The sequence below is a fragment of the Callorhinus ursinus genome, unplaced genomic scaffold, assembly GCF_003265705.2.
Source record: "Callorhinus ursinus isolate GAN/ISIS: 27379988/994484 unplaced genomic scaffold, GSC_fseal_2.0 scaffold17, whole genome shotgun sequence".
Lineage (NCBI taxonomy): Eukaryota > Metazoa > Chordata > Mammalia > Carnivora > Otariidae > Callorhinus > Callorhinus ursinus.
The window spans coordinates 33,725,404-33,738,876 of record NW_027397079.1 but is presented as its reverse complement, the minus strand read 5'-3'; the positions used below and the strand labels follow the sequence as shown (position 1 = coordinate 33,738,876).

Sequence of the window (13,473 nt, the reverse complement as noted above, 5' to 3'; positions counted from 1 at the left end):
GGGTTGCTGGGTGATGGACACTGGGGAGCATATGTGCTATGGTAAGTGCTATGAATTCTGTAAGACTGATGAATCACAGACCTGTACCTCTGAAACAAATAATACATTATATGTTAATTAAAAAAAAAAAGATGGGGAAAAAAAAATAGTACAGCAAAACCCAGCGAGTAAACCTAACGAAAGGTGTGCTCAAGCACTACATGTAAAACAGAAAACCTCACTGAGCGATGCAAAAGGCCTCAGTAATGGGGAGATAGAAATTTTGCATGGGTTGTAAGACTCATTATTAAGTCATTATTGTCATTTCTGCCCAGAATAATTATTTCCTTATAGGGTTAAAAAAATATAGTTGAGTCAAATTTTTTGATCCACTATGAAAATCCCTTTCCTTTAATTCGTGCATTTAGACAATTGACATTCAAGGTGATTATTTATATAGTTGTATTAAGAGCTGACATTCATTTAATTTTTATTTGAACTTACATATATATATATATATTTGCTTTAATTATTTTGAACAAACTGTATCTGTTAGATCAATTAAGAATAAGAAATATGAACATTTTTATTTTATTTTCATGTTTTCCTTCTTCAACACTTTTCCTTCATGTAAATCTGGGTTTATGACCTATATTATTTTCCCTCTTTTTAAAGAACTTCTTTTAACATTGTTTGTAAGGCAGGTCAACTGGTAACAAATTCTCTCAACTTTTGTTTGTCTGAGAAAGTCTTTATTTCTCCCTCATTTTTAAAGAATAATAATAATTACAGCTCAAGTTTTTCTACCCTGGCACTGGTTCCCACAGTTATTTCACTGGCAAATCTCTGTTTCATGAAGCCATGATTCCCTGTATTCACCTGTCTGTCTCTCCAATCTTGGGGGCAGTAGTTTGCTCTGTGTCCTCCCGTTTCTTAATGATCAAGAAGAGTTGTTGGTTTTTGAGTTCTTCAGCTTCTTATTTGTTAGTATGGAGTGGTGATTTCCAAGCTCCTTATATTTGGAACCAAAAACCAGACGTCCTTTTATTCCTTCTCAAAGCATCATTTTCTTATTAATGTGAAGAAACTTTTTTTTTTAATGTGAGTTGAACTTATCTACTCTGCTCTATGTGGAGTGTATAACCACTCAGCAGGGAGACATAGATGTCAGGAACTTAGAACAATGAGGTCAGTGCAGTTCACTTGCTCTCAGACTGAGATTCTATGCTGCTGTGACCCTTTGAAGGCTCAGGAGCCTTTTCTCCTATAGTTTTGCTCAGATGTTCAGCATGAGTTAATGAGAAGAAAGGCACAGAGAACATGAAGGGTCTTTTGATTTCTTTCATCTGTACAGGGATTTGTCAACTTGGATCCTTCCCAAAGGTTATAGATAATTCTAGGTGATCATTTTCTGTGTTAAAGGTTCAAGTCTATTTGTCCTGGGAATCTACCTCATTCATGGCATCTCTCTCTTATTTTGCCTGAATATTTGTAAAGAAGTTTTAACATCAGAAAGTCCTGAACACTTGAGGAGACATCAAGCTGTCAGAGTCACAAGAAGCTCTAGAAAGCTTATCTGGAGTCACTTGATGAAGGTGATGTTGAGAGAATTACATGAGGGTAGTTGGACTGGAAAATTGCTTAACCCTCTGACATTATCTTTATGCCTTTCAAAAGAGTTGGTGAACTCACCTAGCATTTGTTCAGCTGATTTGTCCTGTCCAAAAATCACCATCTCCTCCACTTAGAGACAAAAGACATCCCCCTCTATAGCTTTTTCTGACAATTTCCTGTCAGACATTTGCAAAGTTAGTCAGACACTCAGACAGGAGCCTTTGACAGAACAAGGGTGACATTTCAAAGAAAGAACGATGATAGGTTGCCTAACAGCACACTCCAGAAATAAGCACCTTTGAAAGGTACAGTGGAAATTTCTGAGCATCAGCCTGGTATTTCATCGTGTAGCGCTATCCATTGAGTCCTTTCATGTAGCTCAACATGAGTTAAATTATGTAGAAGTTGCAAATGCCAAATCACAGAAAGGTGAATTTAAAATTCCTATTTTACAGCTCTGAATTAGTGTGGACACTTCCCATCAAGAAGGACATTTGTTTCACTTGAGTCCTTGGCACAAATACTGCTCTTTTATGAACAAATTGCAGCTGGAAAAATGATATTCCCCACAGGTAGAAGGAAGGTATTGCTTTTACATTCTCAATAACTAAATGAATATGTATTTTTGATAGCTGCTTTAGAAATGCCTTCCTTGCAGAGTGTTAGAAACTACAGTTACCACTATTTGAAAGTAGGCCTTAAGTACTGAGAAATAGCTTGCCCTTTCCATAATACAGAATTGAGCAGGAAAGTAAGATGCTGTTAGTGGCTAGATTGCCAGCTTCACAGGTATGCAATAGTGTGATTGAATTCAATGAGGGCAAAGACAACTCTTTGGGCTGTTTTCTTCACACTAGAATAGAGTATAATTCTCATAGGTGGACCCACATGATGTGGCATATCCATTCTGAAGAGTGTTGGTTGCAGGAGCATTGTAATACCTCCTTCCTGCCTGACTTGAATGCACACACACAGTGAACAGATCTTACCTTGTTCATTTCCTCTCAATGAAGGTTTAGAAGTTTTGGGTTTAATCCCAGGTGGAATCAAATATGTAATCTTTAGAAATTTTTCGACTTTCCTGGGATTCAGTTCTTTAACCAGCATTTCACTCTTTTACTACGATATCTGCCCTTCCCAGAGATAAGGTTAAAGGTCTGATAATTGCCCATAAACCCTACAAGGTCAGGTCCCACCTTGTTCTTACTACATATATCTCCACCTATACTCTTCCTTACTTCTTCTCTTCCAAACACATATGTCTTCTTGCTGTTTCAAACATGCCTTGTACATTCTCCCTACTAGGATTTTGTTCTCACTGTTCCTGGCAGGCTCGTGTCCCAACCATTCATTCTCCAATGGCCCCTGCCCTTCACCCTACTTAAAATCACAGGTCTCTCTTTCCCTAGCATTCTCCCTCTGTATTCCTTGCTTACACATCTGACATACTATATTTTGCACATTTTTCTTATTTACCTACACACACACACACACACACACACACACAAATACAAAAAAAATTCACAAAGATTTTTGTTTCATTATTCACTATTGTATCTATTGACACACGGCAGATGTTCCATAAATATTTTTAATGAATATATAGTAAACATTTTTATGGGTTTTAGAGATTTCTTACTTAATTCTTACTCTACCAGGAAAAGATCATTTTAATCCCCATTTTATGGATCACGAAAATGAGACTTAAAAGCATTCAGATATGTAGGGCCTAAGGCCCCACAGTTGACATGTGATCAGCTAGGACATACCCTTGAGCCCCTTTTGATTTCAGATCCATTTTCTTTTTGTTATACTATCCTGCCTCTCTCTACCTCAAGAGGCTGCTGTGCAAATTTAGTTTAAAATTATTTGAAGTCTTTAAAAACTGCAATGTCCCATTTTCAAGAAAAGCATACTAGCCTTATATTTGTATCTGTTTTTTGATGAGAACACAAGCCAGCGCTTTTTTTTAGAATCCACTTTTTCCTCCACATTGGTTTTTGACAAGCATAAGCTCAAATGTATTCCCCATGTCCACTGACTGATTTGGAAGAGCAAGCCCAAAGTGCTACGGAATAAGAGAAGGGAGAAGACCATGGTGGATGGGAAGAGAAGATGAGGAGCCATATGATAACAAAAGTGCTGTCTTCCTTTTTTTTTTTTTCCTTCAAAAATGTCAGTTACCATCCTCAGTAGCTGCCATCATCTTAGTTCATCAGTCTCTGGGTTTGTTGCTTATCTCTGCTTGAGTCTCAGTGAGGGTAAGCATACACCATGGTCTCCAACATTACCTGTGGGAGGAGCCAGGTCCCCCTCAATATGCCCTTTAGCCTCAGTGCCTGAATTGGCTGCTTCGGTCAGCTTGTGCCCTCCTCACAATTCCATCTCATGTCAGCACCAGCTGTAATTCTGAGGAAATGCCTGCTACTTCTTGAATGGAAAATACAGAAATGTTCAACAATCATTCAGTCTGTGGAGTATTCACTAATTATCTATGGGATAAGGGTGAGGGCCAGACACCATACCAGTCACCTGGAGCTGCAAGTAAAATAGTACACCTTACCATTCAGGAGCAGAATATATTTGGACAATGATTTACCTTCTCACGTGAGAAGTGTTTTAATAGAGGGCAACTATGGTGGACAATGCTCTTCCAGCTTCTGGGTATGAGCAGTCTCTGTTTCTAGCCCATGCCAACCTTGGACAAAGAACTTGTCACCTCTTCTTTGGTTTTTCCCCAAGGAAATTCACTCAAACATCTGAGTAAGAAATGTTGACTTTATCGGGGATTTCACAGAGGAAGTGGATGAAGGGTCTCCATTAGATAGCATTCAGCAGACCATGTGAAGACCCACTGTAGTCAATATTGTTTCAAGAGTCTCTTTGGCCCTACCACTCCTGATGGGGTGGGAGTGGGGGTTCTCTCTCCTATAGACCCAAGACCCAAGCCTGGCTGACTCAAGTTTAGATGCTCAATAATACTTATGGAAATTATTATTTTTTAATTTTTAATGGGTAAATTATTATATTCTATTGTGGTAAATACACATAACATATAACTTACTATCATAACCACTTTGAGGTGTACCATTCAGTGGAGCTAAGTACATTCATACTGTTGTGCAGCCATCGCCACCATCCATCTCCAGAACTCTTTTCATTTTGCAAAACTGAACTCTGCACCTATTAAGAAATGACTCTCAGTAATGCCTCCTACCCTCAACTTCTAGCAACCACTACTCTATTTTCTTTCTTAGTTCTTTTTTAATCTTCCATTTTCCTCCGCACTCCAGCCACAGGTAACCGCTACTCTACTCTGTGTTGCTATGAATTCAGCTTTGTTTAATTCCATGTATATAAATGAGATGCAATATTTGTCTTTCTGTGTCTCGTTTATTTCACTTTGTATAATGTCCTCCAGGTTTACCTATGTTGTCACAAATGTTGGGATTTTATTCATCTATCAGTGGATACTTAGGTTGTTTCCATATATTGGCTATTGTGAATAATGTTACAATAAACATGGGAGTGAAGATATCTCTTTGAGGTAGTGATTTCCTTTCCTTTGGGTATTTATCCAGAAGTAGGGTTGTTGAATCATATGGTAGTTCTATTTTTAACTTTTTTGAACCTACATACTGTTTTCTATACTGTTTGATACAATTTACAATTGAGTGAGTAAATTAATGAATGAAAAAATGATTAAAATATGAAAGTAATGGTTTAAGCAAATCAATTTTTCTAGATTTCTGTAACTATGACTCAAAAAAGACATCAAAAGCTATAAGTAAAGCATTTTTAAATGATTGAAGGAATCCTATACTGACTTATTGAAAATTAAAAAACTAAGAATACTTTTGTAAAAAATCAATAAATAATTAACAGAGTTGGGGCACCTTAATCAGCTTTTGTAAATTTGGATTTTCTTCTATTGCGTTTATTCAAGTTAAATTAATATGCATATGATTCATGGTCTCACATCTCTCTCTTTTTATTTTTTATTTTTTTAGTTTGGAAGTTCACGTTTACAAAGCAAGACCATATTTCCCTGTAAACATCCAGGAAGTGAAAGCTGCCAATATCTAACAAATATTCATGGGGAAAAGAGCCAAAATGTCACATGGGTGAGAAATAACTTTCAATGTCCTATCAAAGGAGCTCTTCAAGTTATGTATTGATCCCAACACAAGGAAAATATGCCTAGAAATTTAATTTGACATTTACAATCAATAGCATTCAGATGTCACTGGAGCAGAAGGTAGAAAAAAGATGACTTTAAAATTACAGTCATGAATTTATAATTACAATAATGAATAAAAGTAAAGTTATTAAATTAGCATTTCCAGAGTCTAGAGAAAAATCGGTGTGCCACAGCATATTGCTGAAGAAATGGAGAAGGAGGATTGTGGTTTTTCACTTCAGTAACTCATCTATGCCTTCCTTCTGTCCCATCATTTGGGTCTTCATGCTTCACTTTTTGAGGTGTGCCTACAAACTACTGCACACTAAGCTAGTGCAAAGATTGGGCCGTTAAAGAACTTTCTATAAGCATGAAACTTTTTCTCTATTCACTATCTCATCATTGTCCAAAATTCCTAGAGAAAAAGAGCTTTGTGTTCTGGTGGAGGAATGCTTTGCACTTAGTAGGTGCTTCAATAAATATATATTGAATCAGCCAGGAGTCATTGGCATCAGTAGTGTTTACATAAAAAGGTAATCCATATAGTCACAGGACACACAAACTGGAAATAACAAATAGAATTACGTTCTTAAAACAGAAAGACTGTGCTTGCACAATTTATATTGTAATCATAATTCCTTTGTGGCTTCTTCCTCAACTTGGTGAGTTCTTCCTTTTCTCCCTGGCACTTTCTCTTCTATTTCTACACATTCCCTTGATGACTTATCCAGTCTCAGAGTGCTAAGTGCCTTCCCTTTGCTAATGTGCAAAGTTACATCTCTGGCCATGAACTCTGGCTTTAACTGTAACTATTTCTTTCCTCCTGGCTACCCAATGCACATATTTTGATGTTTAATAGGCATCTCACACTTGACATGCCTCAAATCAAAGTTTGTGATTTCCCCTCCTCCAAAGACGCTCCTCTCCCATTCTTTATCTCCACAAATGGGAACCTCATCCTTAGGACAGAACCATCTTTTGACTCCTCTATTTTATCCCAACTCATATGCAATCTACCATGCATCCTTATCATCAAAATATATACATTTGAATCTAGCCAATTCTTACCAGTTCCTCCCTAGTCACCTGCCTGAAACTCTCATCTTTCACTTGGATTTTTGCAATGGCTCTCTAACTGGTCTTCCTGCTTAAGAGCTGACCCTCACCTGTAGTCTGTTAACACAGTAAGCAGAGTTGTCCTTTCAGACCACACCCTCCTTACTCTGACCTCTGTGGTGTCCCCCATCTCACTCAGAGTAAAAGCCAGCTTTGTACAGTAGCTCCCCTCCTACTTCACTCATCTCACCTCCTTCAACTCTCCCCCCTTTCGTTCCATTTTGACCATGCTAATCTTCTTGATATTTCTTTCTTTTTTTTATTTTTTTTAAGATTTTTATTTATTTATTTATTTGAGACAGAGAGAATGAGAGAAAGAGAGAGAGCACATGAGAGGGGGGAGGGTCAAGGGAGAAGCAGACTCCCTGTCGAGCAGGGAGCCCGATGCAGGACTCGATCCACGGACTCCAGGATCATGACCTGAGCCGAAGGCAGTCACCCAACCAACTGAGCCACCCAGGCGACCCCTTCTTGATATTTCTTGAACATGCCAAGCATAGTCTTATCTTGAGATGTTTGACTGTGCTGTTTCCTCTGCCAGTGCTGCTGTCCCTGTAGATAATGATTTGGCTTCATTGCTCAGTTCCTTCAGCTTTCTGCTCGCATATCACTCAATCAGGAACACCTGGCCTCACAGCCATATGTGAAATGGCAGGAGCCCTCTCCCTACACCCACCCCTGCTGCCTCTGCATTCCCATCCTCATTCTTTGCTGTTACTCCATAGTTTTGATCACCCTCTGGTCTACTCCTCATTGGCCTGTTTTATTTACTACTAATATCGTCCCACTGGAAATAAGTCCCACAAGGAAGGAAACATTCCTGCTGCTTGTTTTTGTAGCTGTATTCTCAATGTGTCAGACAATGTTTCAGTAAACATTTTGGGTGAATTAAATGGATTATAGTTATCATTCATTCCAAAGCAAAGCTGTATTTGCCATTTGGAGGAGTCCAGATCTCTGGATTACTCAGCAATGTCTTACACATGATTTCGATACTACAGGACAGTTATGCACTGGGTTTCACCTTTGGGTTTGCATTTGCTAATAAGGTATGAAAGAATCAAACATTGTTTTGTAGTTTTTCTAGGACATGCTATTAAAGGATTATTGAGTGAGATAACATGTGTTTGTATATGGATAATTTGGCTCCTTAAATTCTCAGAGGTCTCTTTTAGCCAAAGTGGTTAATTTTGGTAAAACAACACTAGATCTTAGATATTCTAGGAAATATATCCTCATCTAAAAAATGTTTTTCAGGTTTCAACAGCTGCGCCTCTCTTCCTCTGCCCCACCCTGAACCCGGATCCAGCACGGAGGAGGCCAACCGAATCCTCATCCATTCCCTGCACCAGGCTGGCACAGCAGTTCCTCCAGATGTGCAGACTCTGCGAGCCTTCACCACTGAGTTGGTTGTAGAAGCTGTGGTCCACTGCCTGCGTGTGCTCAACCTGCCATGGGCTCTGGCCTCAGGCCCCTGCTACCTCTGGCCATGTCCAGCGGCTTCCGCCTGGCCATGAGCCTGGCTCAGGCCTGCATAGACCTGGGCTATTCATTGGAGCTTGGCTATCAGAACTTCCTCTACCCCAGTGAGCCTGATCTCTGGGACCTGCTTCTCTTGGCTGAGCGTCTCCCCTCTGATGCCTCTGAGGATGCAGATCAGCTTACAGGTGATTTAGCTATCCTTCTCCAGGCCATCAGGAGCCAAATCCGGGACCAGCTGGCCCTGCTCTGGGTGCCACCCCTCCTTTGCACTCCCAAGCTACAGCACCTCCAGGGCTCAGCCTCCCAGAAACCTTTCCACATCACCAGGCTTGTCATGCCTGAGTTGAGTTCCAGAGGGGAGCCCCGGGAGTTCCAGGCAAGTCCTCTGCTGCTACCAGGCCAGGTGCCCTAGCCTGCTAGGAGGGTGGCCTCACTCTTCGAATGCCATACCATCCAGCTCTGCCAGCACACAGGCCAGGACTGCCCTGGGGATGAGGGCTGGGTCCACCCAGCACCCTGCCATCCCACCCAGGAGGATACACGGGCTCAGCAGCAATGGCTGCAGAAGAACCTGGCTGAGCATCTACGCCAGACCTAGGGCTGACTAGGGGCTCCCCAACAAGCCAGAGATCTGGGAGAGCTGCTGCAGGCCTGGGGTGCTGGGGCCAGGACTGGTGCTTCCAAGGCCTTCCGCTTCACACACTCAGAGACCTTCACCTTCCATCTGGAGCCTGCGGTCCAGGCAGCCCAAGTGTCTGATGTGCTGGCCACCTCCCGGCGGCCAGAACAGGACACGAAGGCCGCTCGGGAGGTGGAGTCTCTTCAGGAGCAGCTGGAGGGAGTGAACTGCAACACTGAAGAGGTTGAAGTCAACATCAAGACCCTGAGAATCAGCCTTGTGCAGGTGGAGACCGAGCGTTTGTAGAGCGAGCTCAGTGAGCAGGGCCTGTGCTTGAAGAGCCGTGCAGGGGAGCTGCTGTCTGGCGGGGCTGCCAACCTGGCCAAGCTGCAGCTCATGGTAGAGAGTAGTGCCCAGCGGGTCCTCCACTTGGCGGGTCAGTGGGAAAAGCACCGGGTCCCTCTCCTGGCTGAGTACCTCCACCTCTGAAAGCTCCAGGATTTCAGAAAGCTGGAATCTTCACGATGGCTGGCAGAGATCCAGGAACTGCACCAGAGCTGCCAGAGAGGCCCAAAGGAAGAAGGAGGTCTATAAACAGCTGGTGTCAGAACTGGAGACCCTGCCTAGAGACGTGTCCTGGCTGGCCTATACTCAGCGCATCCTGGAGATTGTGGGCAACATCCAGAAGCAGAAGGAAGAAATCATTAAGATCTTGTCGAACACAAAGGAGCTTCAGAAGGAAATCAACTCTGTGTTTGGGAAGCTGGACCGGACGTATGCTGTGACCGATGAGCTCGTGTTCAAGGATGCCAAGAAGGATGATGCTGTTCAGAAGGCATACAGGTATCTAGCTGCCTTGCATGAGAACTGCAGCCAGCTCATCCAGACCATGGAGGATACAGGCACAATCATGTGGGAAGTTAGAGACCTTGAGGAGCAGATCAAGACGGAGATGGGGAAGAAGACCCTCAGCAACTTGGAGAAGATCTGTGAGGACTCCCGAGCCCTTTGCCAGGAGAACACTGGCCTCCTTGGGCAGGTCCCAGAGGCCTGAGGAGCCCCCAGCACTGCTCTGCTCCTGGCCTTGGGCAGGGAGTTGGGATGTTGGGGGCGATGGCCAAACGCTTGTCCTAGCCTTTACCTCTGTTGGCTGCACAACTCCTCCTATAACCTTGGCCCCAAACCCCTGCCCACCTGACCCCAACCCTTATCTGGGGTCATTGTCTAGAGCATTGGAACTTGGTTGCAGTTTATTGGAGAGGGCACTGGGGTTAAGACCTTAGATCCCAAATAAATGAAGGGCTCTGTCTGTAGTCAAAAGAATGTTTTTCAGGGGCACCTGGGTGGCTCAGTCACTTAAACATCCAACTCTTGATCTCAGTTCATGTCTTGCTCTCAGGGTTGTGAGTTCACGCCCCAGGTTGAGCTCCACACTGGGAATGGAACCCACATAAAAAAAAAAATGTTTTTCAGTCAGGTCTGCTGACATTGTTGGGAAAGTACCAGTAATAACTAGTAGCTATGCTTGGTATCTGCTTCCAGGAAAGCAGTCAGAGTAACAATCTGTGATGTCCTCTTGAGCTCAGCACTATACCCAGCACCATGCCAACACTGTTACTGACAGATAGGTTTAGATGAGGTGACATCTGTCCCTTCTGGTCATATGCCACTTTGATTCTGCTTCATCCAAGCTGCTAAAGGGATCATGGACAATATTCTATCAGGTCTTCTTCAATGATGAATGAAAACACATAGAGACACATATATGAGGGACACACCTGTTCGCATGTATAGAATGAATTTTGGGACAGATTTCAACACTTCAATCCCACTAAGAATAAGTTATTTCAACATAGAAATATTTTTTAGTTCCAGAACAAAGAAGTATTCTTTGGCAAGGAAAGTATACAATGGGAGTCAGATTATTTTGAAAGAACACTACATTAGAATTATAGACTCTTGTCCCTTACTTGGATGGCTTTATAGTTGGATTTCTTTTCCTATGTTTGTGTCAGTCAAAACCTTCCTTAGCACTCTGTTCCAGCTCTAATGGACCAGGAAGATCTAGACATGTTCTGTACCCTCTTTACTGACATCACTGAAATTTTTTGTGTACATCTAAATACAATTCAAATCCTGCCTTTTCCATAAAGTTTTCTCTATTACCCTTAAATTAACATTAATCTTTTGCTCCTTTGAACTTTCATAACTACACACACACACACACAAACACATACACACATATTTCATACCTTTAAACTCATATCTGAATTTGCAAGACTGTGGACATTAGGGACTACTCATTCTTTCAATTTCCCACTCTGTAGGTAAGTCAATTCCCTGGTGTCTTTAAACAATGACTATCCGTCTCTGATTTAATCCCTTCTATCACAGCCTGCTCTTTTGGTGTGGATTTGGCTCACCACTGACAACAGCTTGGACCAGGCAAAATTTTCCTTATCCAGTATTTGAGCTATATGAAGCAGGCTTTTGTTTGGGATGATTTGTTAAAAGAAAAAAAAAATCCTGGCCTAACAATAAGACAGTGATGGCCCACAAAAGGATTTTTTTCATTGAAACTTGAGGGAGAATATGTACTATAATTACCAGAAGCTCCAGGGAAAAACTCAATAGTAGAGATGGTGTTTCAAGCGATTAAGGGATTTTTTTTTAAACCATTTTTTCTTTTTCAGGATTTGGAACAGCTTAACTGCCATAAACAGGTTTTCTGGAGAAGTTTCTTAGGAAATAGCTATTGGGGCTTAAGTCCCAAATGCTATCTTTTATGTGGATGCCCTTGTTCTGTGTTCCCGTTGACCTGGGACACATGTTCTTCTAACATATATTGTACTTTGTTGTAATTGCTGTTCAACGTGTATCTTCAATGCCAGACTGTGAATCTGGAGAGACCTAGTAATCAGGGTTGTCTTGTCAATCACTCAATTCCCAGGGCCAGCAATTACTTGCAGAATGGATAAATGGCTGGCTGTGTGTGGTAACAGTGTGAAGTGGGTTAGCCAATACTTTGGGAATTGGTGTGTGTGGGTGGGTTTGTTTTTTTTTTAATGGTTGATCACATGCCCCAGAGTAAAATTTTATCAGAATTAGTCTCACTTCTTCTCTACAAGGTGGACATTGAAAATAGTACAATTTAAAAACTTGTTTTATGCTATCCATAGATGTATTACACTGGACAAAACAGTTTATCTGAAATGCTATCCAGAACTAAAATTGTAAAGAATGGAGGCTTGAAAATAGGATGCAGTGAGCATTGTACCAGGGGGAAATTACATAAACAATTAGACATTAATTACTTTCTTCTTAATACTCTCCTAAAAAATAAATAAGAGATACCAAAAAAATATATGTATAATACTGATGTAAGTCATGTGCTTGGAAAGCTCAACAGTGCAACACAATAATGTAGTAAATCATTGATTGATAGATTGAATTGCTTGGAATAACAGCAAATAGGTAGGTGCTGATGAAATAAACACCTGGAATTATTGCGTGCTGTGGTATGAATTGATTAAACAAATATTGGTTGAACACTCATTAGGATAGCCATAGTAACAAATGATTTACATCCATTAATTGATTTGATTTTCTCAGACATCTGATTAAGTATTTTTATTTTTCATTTTACAAATGGAGAAATTAAAGGTCAATTTTGTTGAGTACTCTTTTAGAGATTACATAACCAATAATTGGCAGAGCTGAGTTTCAATTCAGTTATAATTTTTCAAAAATCTAAGTGGTTTTAATCATATCATGATTGAAATAGAAGAAAGAAGAGAGAAGAGCCAAAACTTGTACAAAGACCAAAAGGAAGGGCATGTCTGAGGAACAAAGATAATTTGGGGTAGCAGATAATGATAGGAGAGGGTGGCAATGGTTATTGAGGAAGGCAAAGGAAGTTTGGAGACATATCTGAAAGTCTCCATGTGAGATGCATTGGTTTATGAGCAGGGAAGGGATGCTCTTTGAATTGTTCTGTAGATGACTTTGGCTGCAATGTGGTTATCATGAGATCAGTGAGGAAGTGAAAGAAGCTGAAACGTTGGGCAGTGCTGGATAAGCCCATCAAAATCACATCCAGATGAAGGCAGAGAGACTACATCAGTGACTTAAGGGATTCCTCTAGAAGAATCATAGATCTTGATAAACTATGTGTGATTTTAAGGTCTTTCTCAATTTAAAAATTATGACTTTGAGGAAGAGAGGATATTAAGGGGAATTGAATAATTCTGGATACAAATCAGTTTGAACAATAAGTGTTGTTCAAACCATAATTTATATCCTAACAGACACGTCTTGGCAAGGAAAAGAATGCTTTAAGAATCACCCGACCTGAGGGGCACCTGGGTGGTTCAGTCGGCTAAGTGGCCAGCTCTTGGTTTCAGCTCAGGTCATAATCTCAGGGTCCTGGGATCCAGCCCCACAATGGGCTCCACACTCAGTGGGGAGCCTGCTTCCGGATTCT

General features: G+C 41.1%; 1 pseudogene; it reads left to right on the top strand.

The window, feature by feature from the left end:
- LOC112834569 (coiled-coil domain-containing protein 22-like) overlaps positions 1 to 10,255 on the top strand; it is a 154,858-nt pseudogene extending 144,603 nt beyond the window's left edge.
- Positions 10,256 to 13,473: the final 3,218 nt, after the last annotated feature.